At 44.1% G+C, this 21,493-nt stretch overlaps 8 non-coding genes and 1 pseudogene across 8 annotated transcripts; all 9 read right to left on the reverse strand.

Moving 5' to 3' along the window:
* Positions 1-258: 258 nt before the first annotated feature.
* On the reverse strand, positions 259-352 carry LOC141244239 (U2 spliceosomal RNA; annotated as a pseudogene).
* A 1,115-nt stretch (positions 353-1,467) lies between these two features.
* On the reverse strand, positions 1,468-1,657 carry LOC141244218 (U2 spliceosomal RNA). The gene has a single exon (XR_012308178.1). It is a non-coding gene; the product is annotated as a U2 spliceosomal RNA (small nuclear RNA).
* Positions 1,658-7,803: 6,146 nt separating this feature from the next.
* On the reverse strand, positions 7,804-7,994 carry LOC141244195 (U2 spliceosomal RNA). The gene has a single exon (XR_012308157.1). It is a non-coding gene; the product is annotated as a U2 spliceosomal RNA (small nuclear RNA).
* A 1,115-nt stretch (positions 7,995-9,109) lies between these two features.
* On the reverse strand, positions 9,110-9,300 carry LOC141244207 (U2 spliceosomal RNA). The gene has a single exon (XR_012308168.1). It is a non-coding gene; the product is annotated as a U2 spliceosomal RNA (small nuclear RNA).
* Positions 9,301-10,415: 1,115 nt separating this feature from the next.
* Positions 10,416-10,606, reverse strand: LOC141244219 (U2 spliceosomal RNA). Its single transcript, XR_012308179.1, has one exon. It is a non-coding gene; the product is annotated as a U2 spliceosomal RNA (small nuclear RNA).
* Positions 10,607-11,721: 1,115 nt separating this feature from the next.
* LOC141244231 (U2 spliceosomal RNA) lies at positions 11,722-11,912 on the reverse strand. The gene has a single exon (XR_012308185.1). It is a non-coding gene; the product is annotated as a U2 spliceosomal RNA (small nuclear RNA).
* A 1,115-nt stretch (positions 11,913-13,027) lies between these two features.
* LOC141244242 (U2 spliceosomal RNA) lies at positions 13,028-13,218 on the reverse strand. Its single transcript, XR_012308189.1, has one exon. It is a non-coding gene; the product is annotated as a U2 spliceosomal RNA (small nuclear RNA).
* Positions 13,219-14,333: 1,115 nt separating this feature from the next.
* Positions 14,334-14,524, reverse strand: LOC141244254 (U2 spliceosomal RNA). The gene has a single exon (XR_012308191.1). It is a non-coding gene; the product is annotated as a U2 spliceosomal RNA (small nuclear RNA).
* Positions 14,525-15,640: 1,116 nt separating this feature from the next.
* On the reverse strand, positions 15,641-15,831 carry LOC141244255 (U2 spliceosomal RNA). The gene has a single exon (XR_012308192.1). It is a non-coding gene; the product is annotated as a U2 spliceosomal RNA (small nuclear RNA).
* Between the last annotated feature and the right edge of the window lie 5,662 nt (positions 15,832-21,493).

The following is a 21,493-nucleotide window of genomic DNA, read 5'->3' on the forward strand; positions in this document are numbered from 1 at the left end:
TGCAAATCCGCAGTCCCAAAAAGTGTGCAAAGATGTTTCCTCCACGAAGGGGCACCTTGGGCAGTAACGGGTCTTGCACAGGTTCCGGGCATGCAAGAATGACCGGACGGGCAGTCCGCCCTGAATCGCCATCCACGACAAGTCCTTGTGCCCGTTGGTCAGCCTGTCAGACGACACATTTGTCCACACAGTCTCCAGCGTGTCCTGGTGAAGTCCTGTGATGTTCTCCACGTCATCCTTGGCTCTGATTAGCTTGTGGATAGTTTTGGGCTTCCACAAGTCGGGCTTGAGTCCCTCCAGTTGATAAGAACAGATACTACACTTGATCTTAGCCAAAAGGCCGAGAAGCGATAACCAGAATTGGTTTCAAACTACGGAGCCACCCAAGGATCCTGAAAAGTCCATTTGTGGAGATGAGCTCCTGGACTCCCGTTAAGAAGACATGTTGTCAACCTCTAGATCCCTTACATGCCTGCACTTTTCGGCTTGCTGCTGCTGCAATCCACGCGTTTTAGATCTGCATAACTCCACCTCTTTAAACACAGCACCTTCACCCCCTGCTGTTCCCACCCGCCTCAACACCGTTGGAAGGGAGGAGAACCAATTAAGGCGGGGGGTGGGGTGGAACGAGCAGCTGTCTACCCTTAGCAGGAGGGCTCCTGATTACATACCTCTCCTGCTGCTGCTGCTGCTGGCTGTCCAGCAGCAGACTGAAGGTGGCTGCTGCTGTGCACAGGTATATAAAGGCTCAGAGCCTATTATGACACGCGCAGCCAGCGTTCCATTGCCACATTCCATCTACTGCAGGCAGGATACCTGGCTGGCTGAATGTCGCTGAGAAGCTCACAGAGACCGCCATAAGCAACAGTTTAACAGAATGCCACAGACTAATCAACCAAACTTTTTGGGTTGGGTTCTCTTTTATAGTCTGCAGGCATTAAATGAAAGAAGTCAGTGTTCCAGCAGAAGGAGACAACGTTTCAGAAAAGGCATTGTAGCAAACCAAAAAAGAAATTTTAAGCGCAGCAGAGTAACCAGCGCACATACCTGTTAGCTCAGGTGAGTTTAAAAGGCTGCTGTTGATAACAAGGGCATTTGCTAAATAGATGGTGTGTGTGCAACAATATACTGAAAGGTCAATTATATTGTGCAGCTTATCTCACCACCTGTAGTTATTTAGGTGAAAGCTCCAAAATGCTTGCCTAATATGTCTGTTTATCCAAAAGGAAGTAAAAAGGGAGAGCTAGAAAGATAGCATTGCATCACATTACATGGCAATGCAATGCACAGTTGCTGAAGTTGAACCAAAATGAGCTTGTAATCTGGCTTCTGCAACTTTGAACATGAAAAATCCAATGAGGAGAAGAAAAGCAAAGCCAAAGAGTCCATCCCCAAATCCGACAAACAAGCAAAATGAACAAAAAACATTGAATTCAATTCTTTCTGATTTTAGAAACTGCATTAAAGAAGGGGTGCACCGGTCCTGGAGATACTGCAATACCAGGTCAATGCGTGGAGTGGACAGAGCAAGCTCTTTTTCCATCTCCCTGTTCTAAAAATCCATTTAATATATGGTCCCCAGATAGGGGACGTATCAGATATTAAACTGATAAGAACAGATTTTTTTTTTTTTTTTTACTTGACTTACAAAAGCCTTTCATTGACACTTAGCCTTTCATCACACTTGGTATATAATCAAAAATAAAACCAAACCTTATCATCAGGTACATTATACACTACTAATTAAACTTTACCAAAAACCTCCACTTTTTAAACTTCCAGATCCCTTCAGCATCTATAATACTTCCACGTTCCTGATCCCAGAGGTATATTACATACATACGTGACAGAATCAATCTCAAACATTCATTAACTGACATTTTCTTCCTTTTAAAAACTAACAAATTCCTCGCATCCCACAAACTTTCAATTACACACACCACCAACAACCATAAAATCCTATCCTTAATTCTACTACATGCACCCATCCCAAACATAGCAAGTTTCCAATTAACATACTTTACACCCACCAATTCCTTGCAAAGTCCCCCTATACCCTTCCATACATCATATGCAAAATCACAATCCCATACCATATGTCTAACATGCTCTCTCAAACCACATCCATCCCTCGGGCATACCTCAGATTTAACTAAATCCTTCTTCTTTTGCACATCTCTAACAGGCAAAATGTCATGCAATATCATCCAAGCGATATCTCTCTGTCTGTTAGTCACACCATCTATACTTAATTTTCTCCACATCTCGGTTACTTCCTCCCCTCTCAACCCATTGATATTACATACCACCTCACGCTCACGCACCATCCTAATGACTTTCTTCTTTTGCCTAAAATCACTCATGTTAACGGACAACAAATCATACTTCCTTACAAATTTCTCAACACAACCATACCATACAGGACACTTAAAAGCAACAGGCACTCTAGCATCCCTTTTGACCCACTTTAAGCCATAAAGCATCCATCCAGCCGAATACTTCATCATATAAGCACACTTATTACTTTTCCCTAGAACCACCACCACCATTTTCACGTAACTAATCCCTAAAAAGAAATCAATATTTGGAAAATCCAAACCACCATTTACACATAACTTATAGACATATTCCCGTTTCAATTTCTCCATGCGACTTCCCCAAAGAAAATTAAAGATGAATTTCTCAGTTTTCCTAATTTTCTTAAAAGCAGCAGGATATACATTCGCAACAAACAACAAAATAGGCAAAATAACCGCCTTAATAATCAGAACTTTCCCAGTCAGAGTTAGTTCTCTCATTCGCCAAAAATTCAACTTGCGCACCACTCTCACCCCACAATCTTCCCAACTCTCATTTCCTTTCAAATCATCATTAAACTTAATCCCAAGCACCTTTATTGCACCATCCTCACACCTCACACCATCCATCCGTACATTCCTCTCACCAAAACATTTAAAGGAACTCTTAGTCCAATTGACCTTAAAAGCTGAGACACTACAAAACAAACTTAATATCAACCTTGCCCTACTCATCGCAGCCATATTCCCACTCACAATCACTACATCATCCATGTAACCTAGAATTCTCACATCCTTTCCATTACTCCTAGGAATAATCACACCTCTCATAACCTTATCCTTCCTAACCATACACATCAACACTTCAATCACACTAATAAACAAAAAAGGGGACATAGGGCACCCCTGACGCACTCCTGATTTAATTCTCACTTTCTCACTCAACCACCCATTCACCAAAAATTCACTTGAAACATTACAATACAAACTCCTAACACAGTTTACAAAATTCCTGGAATAACCCATCTTAGACAAAACCTTAAACATAAAGCTATGTGACACACGGTCAAAAGCTTTTTCAAAATCAACCGAAAACAACAAACATTTCTGCTTACGACTCATACAATCCCCAATCACATCACGCAACAACACCAAATTTTCAGTCATACTTCTCCCAGGCACTGCACACACTTGATCTTCATCCACCACACCGCCAATCACTTCCCGCATCCGGCTAGCCAACAATTTACTAAACACCTTATAGTCTGCATTCAAAAGGGTGATTGGCCTCCAATTCCCCAAATCCTTTTTATCACCTTTCTTATGAACCAAAACCACCACCCCATCTCTCATAGATTCACTCAACATATTCTCCGTGAACATATACTGGCACACCTCCAATAAGTCATTTCCCATCGTGTCCCATTCCTTAACATATAACTCCACGGGCAGTCCATCCTTCCCAGGTGTTTTATTCTTACTCGCAGACATCACCACTTTTTTAACTTCATCCAACACAATTACATCATCCAATATTTCACGTTCATCCTCACCCAAACAACCTTCTAAACACCCCAAAGCATCAGTCAACATCCTATCATCAACCCATTTTTCCCCATACAACTCCTTATAAAACACCACCTCCTGCATCACATCCTTCCCACTCACACACACCCCATCACCATTCACCACCTCATCCATATCTACTTTCTTCCCAAAAACTTTTTTGAAAAAAAACCTTGTGCATTTCTCATTTTTCTCCAAATGTTCAATCTTAGAACGGTAAATAATTTCTTTCCCTTTACCCTCAATATATTTCTTAATCTCTTCTTTCACTTGACACATCAAAACATCCACATCCACTCCAATCATCCTTAACTTCCTCAGCCACTCCAGTCTAGAGCTTAAATCATTAAATTTTGCTCTATTCATTGCTGCTTTCCTCCTGCCCCTTTTTCTAAAGAAAAAAACAATCTCACTCTTCATCCAGTCCCACCACTCAAGCACATTCCTGAAATCACTTTTTTTATCCCTCCACCTAACATACATTCGCCTAAAATCACGCATGATCCTATTATCTTCCAGCAAACGCACATTAAGTTTCCACACGCCACCACCATATACAAAGGAAATCTTACCTTCTAGACGTGCCCTCAAACACACATGGTCAGAGAAGGGAACATCTTCCTGCTGGAAATTCCTACAAATAACATTTTGTGAAGAAAAGAAGATACGGTCTATTCTAGACTCTATGCCTCCCCTGTCGGCCTTATAGGTCGCAGGAGGTGGATTACCTAAAAAAACTTCCGCAGCATCCTGTAAGGAAAAATCCGCCACAAGACTCTTGAGTCTTTTACCTGTAACATCCATCTTATCCCCCTCCGTCACACAATTGAAATCTCCAACAAAAATTATTGGCATTTTGCCAGATAAAAAAAAACATAATTTCTCAAAAATTTCCAGCCTCTCCCCTTTATCTATTGGTGCATACATATTTACCACCCTAACCCTCCACCCCCTACAATTTAACTTACATATTACACACCTCCCCGCCTCCACCACCATGTAACTTTCTATCTTAACACTATAACCCTTCACCAAAACACCTACCCCACAATTTTTATTACATACAGAACCAGACCACACACTTTGACCTAAAGGCCATGCATTTTCACTTAAGGGATCGGAGATCCCACACTCCTGGACACAGTATACGTCCGCATCCAAGTTGCTCAAGTAGTCCAAAATTGCCACTCTTCTCGACTCAGATTTAATCAGCCTAACATTTAGCGACAAGATGCTGAGAGCAACTTGGGCACCCATCTATTAATTTGATGTGGCAGGTCACGACAACATGCCCACCTGTACATCATCCTAACCCTTCTGGGGGTAGGACGCTGGACGTGCAGATATCGTAGTTTGTGCCTTCCCCCAAAAAAGACACATCTTGGGGATCGGATGCAGTAGGGTACACCCGGGCTGGACTCACACTGCAGTCACTTAAAGGGGAAAAGGATGGTTCAGTTTTCTTCTTTTTCTTCACTGAAGCGCCTCCATCTTCATCTGAACTATAATCCCGCCGCTGGGGGTCAAAGTCCCCCTGACCTCCCTCCTCCTCAAGGTCAGAAACGACATCGCTCCAGGCCACATGCGGTGTTCTGGTCAGATCAGACTCCTCTTCCCCCTGCAATGTAACCATCATGTCTGGAATTTCAGCCTCCAGATCCTCCACCGGGGCCACTTCCATGCCTATACGATCATCAGTTATTGTCTCAGACTCACTGACATCTGAAGCCACAGACGCGGCCCTCTGCACCGGTGGCTCAGGTGCCAGCTCCATATTTCCTCTTACATTCACACGAACCAGTTCTGGAAAAGCAACCCGAGCCTCCTCCTCATCCAGGAAAGCCAGAGTAGATATCGGAGCAGTCGGAGTTGGAGCAGTCGGAGTTGTAGCTGTGGGTGCAGGAGATTCATTTCTTCTCCTTCCCCTTCCCGCTGCCCCTGCATATGAACCAGGATGGAATATACAGTCTCTGAAGGCATGCCCCTTCTCTCCGCAGAGATTACAGACTATTTCATTTTTGCAATTATTGGAAGAATGACCCACCTCATTGCACTTCCTGCAAATAATCTGTCTGATGTCGCATGCTTCCTGAGTATGGCCATACCTCCTACAATGACGACAAAACCTGGGCGCATTGGGGAAGAACAGGTAACCCCGCTCACTCCCAATGGAAAAATTTGATGGAGGATAATGTATACCCCCTGGTTCATCAGGACTTTCCCGGAACTTGACCATGAAACGATATTTACCGGTCCATAGTTCCTCCTCATTCATGACTTTTACTGCCACCTTGGTAATATAGCAGTGCCTATTTAGAAAGGCATAAATCAAAGCCAAGTCCACATGTGGGTTGTACATGAAAACAGTCAGAGGTACCTCTTTGGAGCAATACAAGATGACAAAAGTCAGCCCATCCAAATATTGATTGTCCAGATTCTTTTTCAAACAATCATAGAAATTGTTGCAAACAGCCATAGAAGTAAATACAAGATTATACTTGCTTTTGAATTGCTGGAGGCACAAGATTTCTTCCTTCTTCACTTCAAGGAGTCCAAACAAAATCTCCTTCACCACGAAGCTGAGGGTAAAGATTCCTTCTTTGCCTTCTTCCACATCAATCTGGATTCCAAACTTCACTCGAGCCTCACCGGGCCCAGCGTATCGAATGCGTCCCATTATCGCTAGTCGTGTCTACTGGCCAACTCCTTATAGCAGCAAGTGGCTTAAGCCATAAAATGGCGATGCCACAGGGCCAAGAGTTAACGCACAGACAGCCAAATGACTAGACCCATTACAGATCTGAGCCAAAAGGCCGAGAAGCGATAACCAGAATTGGTTTCAAACTACGGAGCCACCCAAGGATCCTGAAAAGTCCATTTGTGGAGATGAGCTCCTGGACTCCCATTAAGAAGACATGTTGTCAACCTCTAGATCCCTTACATGCCTGCACTTTTCGGCTTGCTGCTGCTGCAATCCACGCGTTTTAGATCTGCATAACTCCACCTCTTTAAACACAGCACCTTCACCCCCTGCTGTTCCCACCCGCCTCAACACCGTTGGAAGGGAGGAGAACCAATTAAGGCGGGGGGTGGGGTGGAACGAGCAGCTGTCTACCCTTAGCAGGAGGGCTCCTGATTACATACCTCTCCTGCTGCTGCTGCTGCTGGCTGTCCAGCAGCAGACTGAAGGTGGCTGCTGCTGTGCACAGGTATATAAAGGCTCAGAGCCTATTATGACACGCGCAGCCAGCGTTCCATTGCCACATTCCATCTACTGCAGGCAGGATACCTGGCTGGCTGAATGTCGCTGAGAAGCTCACAGAGACCGCCATAAGCAACAGTTTAACAGAATGCCACAGACTAATCAACCAAACTTTTTGGGTTGGGTTCTCTTTTATAGTCTGCAGGCATTAAATGAAAGAAGTCAGTGTTCCAGCAGAAGGAGACAACGTTTCAGAAAAGGCATTGTAGCAAACCAAAAAAGAAATTTTAAGCGCAGCAGAGTAACCAGCGCACATACCTGTTAGCTCAGGTGAGTTTAAAAGGCTGCTGTTGATAACAAGGGCATTTGCTAAATAGATGGTGTGTGTGCAACAATATACTGAAAGGTCAATTATATTGTGCAGCTTATCTCACCACCTGTAGTTATTTAGGTGAAAGCTCCAAAATGCTTGCCTAATATGTCTGTTTATCCAAAAGGAAGTAAAAAGGGAGAGCTAGAAAGATAGCATTGCATCACATTACATGGCAATGCAATGCACAGTTGCTGAAGTTGAACCAAAATGAGCTTGTAATCTGGCTTCTGCAACTTTGAACATGAAAAATCCAATGAGGAGAAGAAAAGCAAAGCCAAAGAGTCCATCCCCAAATCCGACAAACAAGCAAAATGAACAAAAAACATTGAATTCAATTCTTTCTGATTTTAGAAACTGCATTAAAGAAGGGGTGCACCGGTCCTGGAGATACTGCAATACCAGGTCAATGCGTGGAGTGGACAGAGCAAGCTCTTTTTCCATCTCCCTGTTCTAAAAATCCATTTAATATATGGTCCCCAGATAGGGGACGTATCAGATATTAAACTGATAAGAACAGATACTACACTTGATCTTAGCCAAAAGGCCGAGAAGCGATAACCAGAATTGGTTTCAAACTACGGAGCCACCCAAGGATCCTGAAAAGTCCATTTGTGGAGATGAGCTCCTGGACTCCCGTTAAGAAGACATGTTGTCAACCTCTAGATCCCTTACATGCCTGCACTTTTCGGCTTGCTGCTGCTGCAATCCACGCGTTTTAGATCTGCATAACTCCACCTCTTTAAACACAGCACCTTCACCCCCTGCTGTTCCCACCCGCCTCAACACCGTTGGAAGGGAGGAGAACCAATTAAGGCGGGGGGTGGGGTGGAACGAGCAGCTGTCTACCCTTAGCAGGAGGGCTCCTGATTACATACCTCTCCTGCTGCTGCTGCTGCTGGCTGTCCAGCAGCAGACTGAAGGTGGCTGCTGCTGTGCACAGGTATATAAAGGCTCAGAGCCTATTATGACACGCGCAGCCAGCGTTCCATTGCCACATTCCATCTACTGCAGGCAGGATACCTGGCTGGCTGAATGTCGCTGAGAAGCTCACAGAGACCGCCATAAGCAACAGTTTAACAGAATGCCACAGACTAATCAACCAAACTTTTTGGGTTGGGTTCTCTTTTATAGTCTGCAGGCATTAAATGAAAGAAGTCAGTGTTCCAGCAGAAGGAGACAACGTTTCAGAAAAGGCATTGTAGCAAACCAAAAAAGAAATTTTAAGCGCAGCAGAGTAACCAGCGCACATACCTGTTAGCTCAGGTGAGTTTAAAAGGCTGCTGTTGATAACAAGGGCATTTGCTGAATAGATGGTGTGTGTGCAACAATATACTGAAAGGTCAATTATATTGTGCAGCTTATCTCACCACCTGTAGTTATTTAGGTGAAAGCTCCAAAATGCTTGCCTAATATGTCTGTTTATCCAAAAGGAAGTAAAAAGGGAGAGCTAGAAAGATAGCATTGCATCACATTACATGGCAATGCAATGCACAGTTGCTGAAGTTGAACCAAAATGAGCTTGTAATCTGGCTTCTGCAACTTTGAACATGAAAAATCCAATGAGGAGAAGAAAAGCAAAGCCAAAGAGTCCATCCCCAAATCCGACAAACAAGCAAAATGAACAAAAAACATTGAATTCAATTCTTTCTGATTTTAGAAACTGCATTAAAGAAGGGGTGCACCGGTCCTGGAGATACTGCAATACCAGGTCAATGCGTGGAGTGGACAGAGCAAGCTCTTTTTCCATCTCCCTGTTCTAAAAATCCATTTAATATATGGTCCCCAGATAGGGGACGTATCAGATATTAAACTGATAAGAACAGATACTACACTTGATCTTAGCCAAAAGGCCGAGAAGCGATAACCAGAATTGGTTTCAAACTACGGAGCCACCCAAGGATCCTGAAAAGTCCATTTGTGGAGATGAGCTCCTGGACTCCCGTTAAGAAGACATGTTGTCAACCTCTAGATCCCTTACATGCCTGCACTTTTCGGCTTGCTGCTGCTGCAATCCACGCGTTTTACATCTGCATAACTCCACCTCTTTAAACACAGCACCTTCACCCCCTGCTGTTCCCACCCGCCTCAACACCGTTGGAAGGGAGGAGAACCAATTAAGGCGGGGGGTGGGGTGGAACGAGCAGCTGTCTACCCTTAGCAGGAGGGCTCCTGATTACATACCTCTCCTGCTGCTGCTGCTGCTGGCTGTCCATCAGCAGACTGAAGGTGGCTGCTGCTGTGCACAGGTATATAAAGGCTCAGAGCCTATTATGACACGCGCAGCCAGCGTTCCATTGCCACATTCCATCTACTGCAGGCAGGATACCTGGCTGGCTGAATGTCGCTGAGAAGCTCACAGAGACCGCCATAAGCAACAGTTTAACAGAATGCCACAGACTAATCAACCAAACTTTTTGGGTTGGGTTCTCTTTTATAGTCTGCAGGCATTAAATGAAAGAAGTCAGTGTTCCAGCAGAAGGAGACAACGTTTCAGAAAAGGCATTGTAGCAAACCAAAAAAGAAATTTTAAGCGCAGCAGAGTAACCAGCGCACATACCTGTTAGCTCAGGTGAGTTTAAATGGCTGCTGTTGATAACAAGGGCATTTGCTAAATAGATGGTGTGTGTTCAACAATATACTGAAAGGTCAATTATATTGTGCAGCTTATCTCACCACCTGTAGTTATTTAGGTGAAAGCTCCAAAATGCTTGCCTAATATGTCTGTTTATCCAAAAGGAAGTAAAAAGGGAGAGCTAGAAAGATAGCATTGCATCACATTACATGGCAATGCAATGCACAGTTGCTGAAGTTGAACCAAAATGAGCTTGTAATCTGGCTTCTGCAACTTTGAACATGAAAAATCCAATGAGGAGAAGAAAAGCAAAGCCAAAGAGTCCATCCCCAAATCCGACAAACAAGCAAAATGAACAAAAAACATTGAATTCAATTCTTTCTGATTTTAGAAACTGCATTAAAGAAGGGGTGCACCGGTCCTGGAGATACTGCAATACCAGGTCAATGCGTGGAGTGGACAGAGCAAGCTCTTTTTCCATCTCCCTGTTCTAAAAATCCATTTAATATATGGTCCCCAGATAGGGGACGTATCAGATATTAAACTGATAAGAACAGATACTACACTTGATCTTAGCCAAAAGGCCGAGAAGCGATAACCAGAATTGGTTTCAAACTACGGAGCCACCCAAGGATCCTGAAAAGTCCATTTGTGTAGATGAGCTCCTGGACTCCCGTTAAGAAGACATGTTGTCAACCTCTAGATCCCTTACATGCCTGCACTTTTCGGCTTGCTGCTGCTGCAATCCACGCGTTTTAGATCTGCATAACTCCACCTCTTTAAACACAGCACCTTCACCCCCTGCTGTTCCCACCCGCCTCAACACCGTTGGAAGGGAGGAGAACCAATTAAGGCGGGGGGTGGGGTGGAACGAGCAGCTGTCTACCCTTAGCAGGAGGGCTCCTGATTACATACCTCTCCTGCTGCTGCTGCTGCTGGCTGTCCAGCAGCAGACTGAAGGTGGCTGCTGCTGTGCACAGGTATATAAAGGCTCAGAGCCTATTATGACACGCGCAGCCAGCGTTCCATTGCCACATTCCATCTACTGCAGGCAGGATACCTGGCTGGCTGAATGTCGCTGAGAAGCTCACAGAGACCGCCATAAGCAACAGTTTAACAGAATGCCACAGACTAATCAACCAAACTTTTTGGGTTGGGTTCTCTTTTATAGTCTGCAGGCATTAAATGAAAGAAGTCAGTGTTCCAGCAGAAGGAGACAACGTTTCAGAAAAGGCATTGTAGCAAACCAAAAAAGAAATTTTAAGCGCAGCAGAGTAACCAGCGCACATACCTGTTAGCTCAGGTGAGTTTAAAAGGCTGCTGTTGATAACAAGGGCATTTGCTAAATAGATGGTGTGTGTGCAACAATATACTGAAAGGTCAATTATATTGTGCAGCTTATCTCACCACCTGTAGTTATTTAGGTGAAAGCTCCAAAATGCTTGCCTAATATGTCTGTTTATCCAAAAGGAAGTAAAAAGGGAGAGCTAGAAAGATAGCATTGCATCACATTACATGGCAATGCAATTCACAGTTGCTGAAGTTGAACCAAAATGAGCTTGTAATCTGGCTTCTGCAACTTTGAACATGAAAAATCCAATGAGGAGAAGAAAAGCAAAGCCAAAGAGTCCATCCCCAAATCCGACAAACAAGCAAAATGAACAAAAAACATTGAATTCAATTCTTTCTGATTTTAGAAACTGCATTAAAGAAGGGGTGCACCGGTCCTGGAGATACTGCAATACCAGGTCAATGCGTGGAGTGGACAGAGCAAGCTCTTTTTCCATCTCCCTGTTCTAAAAATCCATTTAATATATGGTCCCCAGATAGGGGACGTATCAGATATTAAACTGATAAGAACAGATACTACACTTGATCTTAGCCAAAAGGCCGAGAAGCGATAACCAGAATTGGTTTCAAACTACGGAGCCACCCAAGGATCCTGAAAAGTCCATTTGTGGAGATGAGCTCCTGGACTCCCGTTAAGAAGACATGTTGTCAACCTCTAGATCCCTTTCATGCCTGCACTTTTCGGCTTGCTGCTGCTGCAATCCACGCGTTTTAGATCTGCATAACTCCACCTCTTTAAACACAGCACCTTCACCCCCTGCTGTTCCCACCCGCCTCAACACCGTTGGAAGGGAGGAGAACCAATTAAGGCGGGGGGTGGGGTGGAACGAGCAGCTGTCTACCCTTAGCAGGAGGGCTCCTGATTACATACCTCTCCTGCTGCTGCTGCTGCTGGCTGTCCAGCAGCAGACTGAAGGTGGCTGCTGCTGTGCACAGGTATATAAAGGCTCAGAGCCTATTATGACACGCGCAGCCAGCGTTCCATTGCCACATTCCATCTACTGCAGGCAGGATACCTGGCTGGCTGAATGTCGCTGAGAAGCTCACAGAGACCGCCATAAGCAACAGTTTAACAGAATGCCACAGACTAATCAACCAAACTTTTTGGGTTGGGTTCTCTTTTATAGTCTGCAGGCATTAAATGAAAGAAGTCAGTGTTCCAGCAGAAGGAGACAACGTTTCAGAAAAGGCATTGTAGCAAACCAAAAAAGAAATTTTAAGCGCAGCAGAGTAACCAGCGCACATACCTGTTAGCTCAGGTGAGTTTAAAAGGCTGCTGTTGATAACAAGGGCATTTGCTAAATAGATGGTGTGTGTGCAACAATATACTGAAAGGTCAATTATATTGTGCAGCTTATCTCACCACCTGTAGTTATTTAGGTGAAAGCTCCAAAATGCTTGCCTAATATGTCTGTTTATCCAAAAGGAAGTAAAAAGGGAGAGCTAGAAAGATAGCATTGCATCACATTACATGGCAATGCAATGCACAGTTGCTGAAGTTGAACCAAAATGAGCTTGTAATCTGGCTTCTGCAACTTTGAACATGAAAAATCCAATGAGGAGAAGAAAAGCAAAGCCAAAGAGTCCATCCCCAAATCCGACAAACAAGCAAAATGAACAAAAAACATTGAATTCAATTCTTTCTGATTTTAGAAACTGCATTAAAGAAGGGGTGCACCGGTCCTGGAGATACTGCAATACCAGGTCAATGCGTGGAGTGGACAGAGCAAGCTCTTTTTCCATCTCCCTGTTCTAAAAATCCATTTAATATATGGTCCCCAGATAGGGGACGTATCAGATATTAAACTGATAAGAACAGATACTACACTTGATCTTAGCCAAAAGGCCGAGAAGCGATAACCAGAATTGGTTTCAAACTACGGAGCCACCCAAGGATCCTGAAAAGTCCATTTGTGGAGATGAGCTCCTGGACTCCCGTTAAGAAGACATGTTGTCAACCTCTAGATCGCTTACATGCCTGCACTTTTCGGCTTGCTGCTGCTGCAATCCACGCGTTTTAGATCTGCATAACTCCACCTCTTTAAACACAGCACCTTCACCCCCTGCTGTTCCCACCCGCCTCAACACCGTTGGAAGGGAGGAGAACCAATTAAGGTGGGGGGTGGGGTGGAACGAGCAGCTGTCTACCCTTAGCAGGAGGGCTCCTGATTACATACCTCTCCTGCTGCTGCTGCTGCTGGCTGTCCAGCAGCAGACTGAAGGTGGCTGCTGCTGTGCACAGGTATATAAAGGCTCAGAGCCTATTATGACACGCGCAGCCAGCGTTCCATTGCCACATTCCACCTACTGCAGGCAGGATACCTGGCTGGCTGAATGTCGCTGAGAAGCTCACAGAGACCGCCATAAGCAACAGTTTAACAGAATGCCACAGACTAATCAACCAAACTTTTTGGGTTGGGTTCTCTTTTATAGTCTGCAGGCATTAAATGAAAGAAGTCAGTGTTCCAGCAGAAGGAGACAACGTTTCAGAAAAGGCATTGTAGCAAACCAAAAAAGAAATTTTAAGCGCAGCAGAGTAACCAGCGCACATACCTGTTAGCTCAGGTGAGTTTAAAAGGCTGCTGTTGATAACAAGGGCATTTGCTAAATAGATGGTGTGTGTGCAACAATATACTGAAAGGTCAATTATATTGTGCAGCTTATCTCACCACCTGTAGTTATTTAGGTGAAAGCTCCAAAATGCTTGCCTAATATGTCTGTTTATCCAAAAGGAAGTAAAAAGGGAGAGCTAGAAAGATAGCATTGCATCACATTACATGGCAATGCAATGCACAGTTGCTGAAGTTGAACCAAAATGAGCTTGTAATCTGGCTTCTGCAACTTTGAACATGAAAAATCCAATGAGGAGAAGAAAAGCAAAGCCAAAGAGTCCATCCCCAAATCCGACAAACAAGCAAAATGAACAAAAAACATTGAATTCAATTCTTTCTGATTTTAGAAACTGCATTAAAGAAGGGGTGCACCGGTCCTGGAGATACTGCAATACCAGGTCAATGCGTGGAGTGGACAGAGCAAGCTCTTTTTCCATCTCCCTGTTCTAAAAATCCATTTAATATATGGTCCCCAGATAGGGGACGTATCAGATATTAAACTGATAAGAACAGATACTACACTTGATCTTAGCCAAAAGGCCGAGAAGCGATAACCAGAAATGGTTTCAAACTACGGAGCCACCCAAGGATCCTGAAAAGTCCATTTGTGGAGATGAGCTCCTGGACTCCCGTTAAGAAGACATGTTGTCAACCTCTAGATCCCTTACATGCCTGCACTTTTCGGCTTTGCTGCTGCTGCAATCCACGCGTTTTAGAACTGCATAACTCCACCTCTTTAAACACAGCACCTTCACCCCCTGCTGTTCCCACCCGCCTCAACACCGTTGGAAGGGAGGAGAACCAATTAAGGCCTGGGGTGGGGTGGAACGAGCAGCTGTCTACCTTTAGCAGGAGGGCTCCTGATTACATACCTCTCCTGCTGCTGCTGCTGCTGGCTGTCCAGCAGCAGACTGAAGGTGGCTGCTGCTGTGCACAGGTATATAAAGGCTCAGAGCCTATTATGACACGCGCAGCCAGCGTTCCATTGCCACATTCCATCTACTGCAGGCAGGATACCTGGCTGGCTGAATGTCGCTGAGAAGCTCACAGAGACCGCCATAAGCAACAGTTTAACAGAATGCCACAGACTAATCAACCAAACTTTTTGGGTTGGGTTCTCTTTTATAGTCTGCAGGCATTAAATGAAAGAAGTCAGTGTTCCAGCAGAAGGAGACAACGTTTCAGAAAAGGCATTGTAGCAAACCAAAAAAGAAATTTTAAGCGCAGCAGAGTAACCAGCGCACATACCTGTTAGCTCAGGTGAGTTTAAAAGGCTGCTGTTGATAACAAGGGCATTTGCTAAATAGATGGTGTGTGTGCAACAATATACTGAAAGGTCAATTATATTGTGCAGCTTATCTCACCACCTGTAGTTATTTAGGTGAAAGCTCCAAAATGCTTGCCTAATATGTCTGTTTATCCAAAAGGAAGTAAAAAGGGAGAGCTAGAAAGATAGCATTGCATCACATTACATGGCAATGCAATGCACAGTTGCGGAGGTTGAACCAAAATGAGCTTGTAATCTGGCTTCTGCAACTTTGAACATGAAAAATCCAATGAGGAGAAGAAAAGCAAAGCCAAAGAGTCCATCCCCAAATCCGACAAACAAGCAAAATTAACAAAAAACATTGAATTCAATTCTTTCTGATTTTAGAAACTGCATTAAAGAAGGGGTGCACCGGTCCTGGAGATACTGCAATACCAGGTCAATGCGTGGAGTGGACAGAGCAAGCTCTTTTTCCATCTCCCTGTTCTAAAAATCCATTTAATATATGGTCCCCAGATAGGGGACGTATCAGATATTAAACTGATAAGAACAGATACTACACTTGATCTTAGCCAAAAGGCCGAGAAGCGATAACCAGAATTGGTTTCAAACTACGGAGCCACCCAAGGATCCTGAAAAGTCCATTTGTGGAGATGAGCTCCTGGACTCCCGTTAAGAAGACATGTTGTCAACCTCTAGATCCCTTACATGCCTGCACTTTTCGGCTTGCTGCTGCTGCAATCCACGCGTTTTAGATCTGCATAACTCCACCTCTTTAACCCCTTAATAACATCTGACGTACTAATACGCGTCTGTGCCCTGGGACTTAAGAGCCAGACCCGTATTAGTACGTCATCGCGATCGCGCCCGCACACAGGATGTGCGGGCGCGATCGCCGCCGGGTGTCAGCTGATTGTCACAGCTGACACCCGGTACTATGTGCAGGGAGCGGTCACGCACCGCTCCCAGCACATTAACCCCCGCGATGCTGCGATCGAAGTCGATCGAAGTCGATCGCGGCATTGCGGGGGCAAGGGGAGGTGATCGGCGATACTCACCTCCTCTTCCGGCTTCCAGCGCAGTCTGCAAAGGCTTCCCGGGTGTTGCCATGACGACCCGATGTCGTCATGACAACATCCGGGTCACCAGAGAGCAGGAAGATTGCTTGGACATGCGCAGTGCATCTCCAAGCAATCTTCACACTGTGCACTTCTGACAGCCTTCATGGCATAGGGATGGTGCTCCATTCCTGTGCCATGCAGGCGATCAGAAAAAAAAAAGTGAAAGTCCCAGAGTGGGACAAAGTAATAAAGTGTATAAACTGTGTGAAAGTGGGGAAAAAAAAAAAAAAAAATGTGCAAAAATATTATAAAAAAATAAAAAAAATAATACACCAAAAATAAAAATATAATGTACCCATCAATAAATATTATTATAAAAAAAATAAAAAAAAAACAATAAAAGTACACATATTTGGTATCGCCGCGTCCGGAACAACCTGACCTATAAAACTGTCCCACTAGTTAACCCCTTCAGTGAACACGGTAAAAAAAAAAAAAAAAAAACCAAGCAAAAAACAGTGCTTTATCACCATACTGCCAAACAAAAAGTGGAATAACACGCGATCAAAAAGACGCATATAAATAAAAATGATACCGCTGAAAACGTCATCTCGTCCCGCAAAAAACAAGCCACCATATAGCTCCATCAGCCGAAAAATAAAAAAGTTATAGCTCTCAGAATAAAGCGATACTAAAAAATATTTTTTTCTATAAAATAGCTTTTATTGTGTATAAGCGCCAAAACATAGAAAAATGATACAAATGTGGTACCGCTGTAAACGTACTGACCCGAAGAGTAAAGCTGCCTCATCAATTTTACCACACGCGGAACAGAATAAAAAAAAAAAAAAAAAACAATTCCTGAATTGTTGGTTTTTGTTTATTCTGCCTCCCAAAAATCGGAATAGAAAGCGATCAAAAAATGTCACGTGCCTGAAAATGGCACCAATAACAACGTCAAGTCATCCCGCAAAAAACGAGCCGTCACATGACTGTCTGCCAAAATCTGGAAAAATTATAGCTCTCAAAATATGGCGATGCAAAAACTAGATTTTACAAAAAATGCGTCTTTTAGTGTGTGACAGCTGTCAGTCATAAAAACCCCATATGATTCTGGCATTGCTGTAATCACACCGACCCGAAGAATAAAGTCGTCTAATCACTTATACCGCACAAGGAACGGCGTCAAAAATAAACTCTTGAGTTAGGATTGGGCTAGGGTTAGGGCTGGGTTTGGGGCTAGGGTTGTGCTGGGGCTAGGGTTGTGCTGGGGCTAGGGTTGTGCTGGGGCTAGGGTTGTGCTGGGGCTAGGGTTGTGCTAGGGTTAGGGCTGGGGTTGGGATTTTTTTCAAAAGTAAGAAAAAAAGATGACGATATGGCGACTAGTGTTGAGAGCAAGTGCTCGCTACTTGAGTTTGCATTGGGTGCTCTGGTATGCATTTAGTATCGTGGGTATTTGAGTGACATGCTCGAGTCTCTGCCCCATATGCTTCGCGGCCAAAAAACTTTACGGGGATTGCCTGCCATGCACGAGCGATCCCCGCATGTTTTTTTTTGGGTGTCTAATAACCGTGAAACATGCGGAGCAGGGACTCGAGCATGTCACTCGAGCACACGCTGTACATGGTGCATACCTGAGTACCCGATGCAAACTCAAGTAGCGAGCACTTGCGCTCAAGAATAATGAAAACTTATTCAATATGATGACCTAATGTAAACAAATAATGTGCGTACCTCTGGGTTCAAAATGTTCACTATACACCTTAATAAAATCTTTGAGGGGTATAGTTTCCAAAATGGGGACACTTGTGGGGGAGCTCCACTGTTTAGGCACATCACGGGCTCTCCAAACGCGACATGGTGTCCGCTAACAAATTGAATGGAAAATCGGCTCAAATTGTTAGCGGACGCCATGTTGCGTTTGGAGAGCCCCTGTGTGTCCAAACATTGGAGCTCCCCCACAAGTGACCCCATTTTGGAAACTACACCCCCCAAGGCACCTATCTAGATGCATAGTGAGCACTTAGAACCCCCAGGTGCTTCACAAATTGATTCGTAAAAATGAAAAAGTGAAAATAAAACACTTTTTCATTTTTATGAATCAATTTGTGAAGCACCTGGGGTTCCAAGTGCTCACTATGAATCTAGATAGGTGCCTTGGGGGGTCTAGTTTCCAAAATGGGGTCACTTGTGGGGGAGCTCCAATGTTTGGGCACACAGGGACTCTCTAAATGCAACATGGTATCCGCTAACAAATTGAATGGAAAATCGGCTCAAATTGTTAGCGGACACCACATTGCGTTTGGAGAGCCCCTCTGTGCCCAAACTTTGGAGCTCCCCCACAAGTGACCCCATTTTGGAAACTAGACCCCCCAAGGCACCTTTCTAGATGCATAGTGAGCACTTGGAACCCCGAGGTGCTTCACAAATTGATTCGTAAAAATGAAAAAGTGAAAAAAAAAACACTTTTTCATTTTTATGAATCAATTTGTGAAGAACCTGGGGTTCCAAGTGCTCACTATGAATCTAGATAGGTGCCTTGGGGGGTCTAGTTTCCAAAATGGGGTCACTTGTGGGGGAGCTCCAATGTTTTGGCACACAGGGACTCTCCAAATGCAACATGATATCCGCTAACAAATTGTCGGCTCAAATTGTTAGCGGATATCATGTTGCATTTGGAGAGTCCCTGTGTGCCCAAACATTGGAGCTCCTCCACAAGTGACCCCATTTTGGAAACTAGACCCCCCAAGGCACCTATCTAGATGCATAGTGAGCACTTGGAACCCCTAGGTGCTTCACAAATTAATTCGTAAAAATGAAAAAGTGTTTTTTTTTTCACTTTTTCATTATTACGAATCAATTTGTGAAGCACCTGGGGGTTCCAAGTGCTCACTATGCATCTAGAAAGGTGCCTTGGGGGGTCTAGTTTCCAAAATGGGGTCACTTGTGGGGGAGCTCCAAAGTTTGGGCACAGAGGGGCTCTCCAAACGCAATGTGGCGTCCGCTAACAATTTGAGCCGATTTTCCATTCAATTTGTTAGCGGATACCATGTTGCATTTAGAGAGTCCCTGTGTGCCCAAACACTGGAGCTCCCCCACAAGTGACCCCATTTTGGAAACTAGACCCCCCAAGGCACCTATCTAGATGCATAGTGAGCACTTGGAACCCCTAGGTGCTTCACAAATTGATTCGTAAAAATGAAAAAGTGTTTTTTTTTTCACTTTTTCATTATTACGAATCAATTTGTGAAGCACCTGGGGGTTCCAAGTGCTCACTATGCATCTAGAAAGGTGCCTTGGGGGGTCTAGTTCCCAAAATGGGGTCACTTGTGGGGGAGCTCCAAAGTTTGGGCACAGAGAAGCTCTCCAAACGCAATGTGGTGTCCGCTAACAATTTGAGCCGATTTTCCATTCAATTTGTTAGCGGATACCATGTTGCATTTAGAGAGTCCCTGTGTGCCCAAACATTGGAGCTCTCCCACAAGTGACCCCATTTTGGAAACTAGACCCCCCAAGGCACCTATCTAGATGCATAGTGAGCAGTTGGAACCCCCAGGTGCTTCACAAATTGATTCATAAAAATGAAAAAGTGTTTTTTTTTTCACTTTTTCATTGTTACGAATCAATTTGTGAAGCACCTGGGGGTTCCAAGTGCTCACTATGCATCTAGATAGGTGCCTTGGGGGGTCTAGTTTCCAAAATGGGGTCACTTGTGGGGGAGCTCCAATGTTTGGGCACACAGCAGCTCTCCAAACGCAACATGGTGTCGCTAACAATTTGAGCCAATTTTGCGTTAAATTTGTTAGCGGACACCATGTTGCATTTAGAGAGCCGCTGTGTGCCCAAATATTGGAGCTCCCCCACAAGTGACCCCATTTTGGAAACTAGACCACCCAAGGCACCTATCTAGATGCATAGTGAGCACTTGGAACCCTCAGGTGCTTCACAAATTGATTCATACAAATGAAAAAGTGTTTTTTTTTTCACTTTTTCATTGTTACGAATCAATTTGTGAAGCACCTGGGGGTTCCAAGTGCTCACTATGCATCTAGATAGGTGCCTTGGGAGGTCTAGTTTCCAAAATGGGGTCACTTGTGGGGGAGCTCCAATGTTTGGGCACACAGGGACTCTCTAAATGCAACATGGTGTCCTCTAACAAATTTAACGGAAAATCGGCTCAAATTGTTAGCGACACCATGTTGCGTTTGGAGAGCCGCTGTGTGCCCAAACATTGGAGCTCCCCCACAAGTGACCCCATTTTGGAAACTAGACCCCCCAAGGCACCTATCTAGATGCATTGTGAGCACTTGGAACACTCAGGTGCTTCACAAATTGATTCATAAAAATGAAAAAGTGTTTTTTTTTTTCACTTTTTCATTGTTACGAATCAATTTGTGAAGCACCTGGGGGTTCCAAGTGCTCACTATGCATCTAGAAAGGTGCCTTGGGGGGTCTAGTTTCCAAAATGGGGTCACTTGTGGGGGAGCTCCAAAGTTTGGGCACACATGGGCTCTCCAAACACAACATGGCGTCCGCTAATTATTCAAGCAAATTTTACAATCAAAAAGTCAAATAGCGCTCCTTCCCTTCCGAGCCCTGCCGTGCGCCCAAACAGTATTTTTTCCCCAAATATTGGGTATCTGCGTGCCCAGGGGAAATTGCACAACAAATTTTGGGGTCCATTTTTTCTTGTTACCCCTGTGAAAATAAAAAAAATTGGGTCTAAATTAACATTTTTGTGAAAAAAGTTAAATGTTCATTTTTTTCTTCCACATTCAAAAAATTCCTGTGAAGCACCTGAAGGGTTAATAAAGTTCTTGAATGTGGTTTTGAGCACCTTGAGGGGTGCAGTTTTTAGAATGGTGTCACTTTTGGGTATTTTCTGTCATAAAGACCCCTCAAAGTGACTTCAAATGTGATGTGGTCCCTAAAAAAATGGTTTTGTAAATGTTGTTGGAAAAATGAGAAATCGCTGGTCAACTTTTAACCCTTATAGCTCCCTAACAAAAAAAAATTTTGGTTCCAAAATTGTGCTGATGTAAAGTAGACATGTGGGAAATGTTATTTATTAACTCTTTTGTGTGACATATCGCTCTGATTTCAGGGCTTAAAAATTCAAATTTTGAAAATTGCAAAATTTTCAAAATTTTCGCCAAATTTCCGTTTTTTTCACAAATAAACGCAAGTGATATC

This window comes from Phyllobates terribilis, unplaced genomic scaffold, assembly GCF_046119375.1.
Source record: "Phyllobates terribilis strain yellow unplaced genomic scaffold, ASM4611937v1 Scaffold_1512__1_contigs__length_269417, whole genome shotgun sequence".
Classification (NCBI taxonomy): domain Eukaryota; kingdom Metazoa; phylum Chordata; class Amphibia; order Anura; family Dendrobatidae; genus Phyllobates; species Phyllobates terribilis.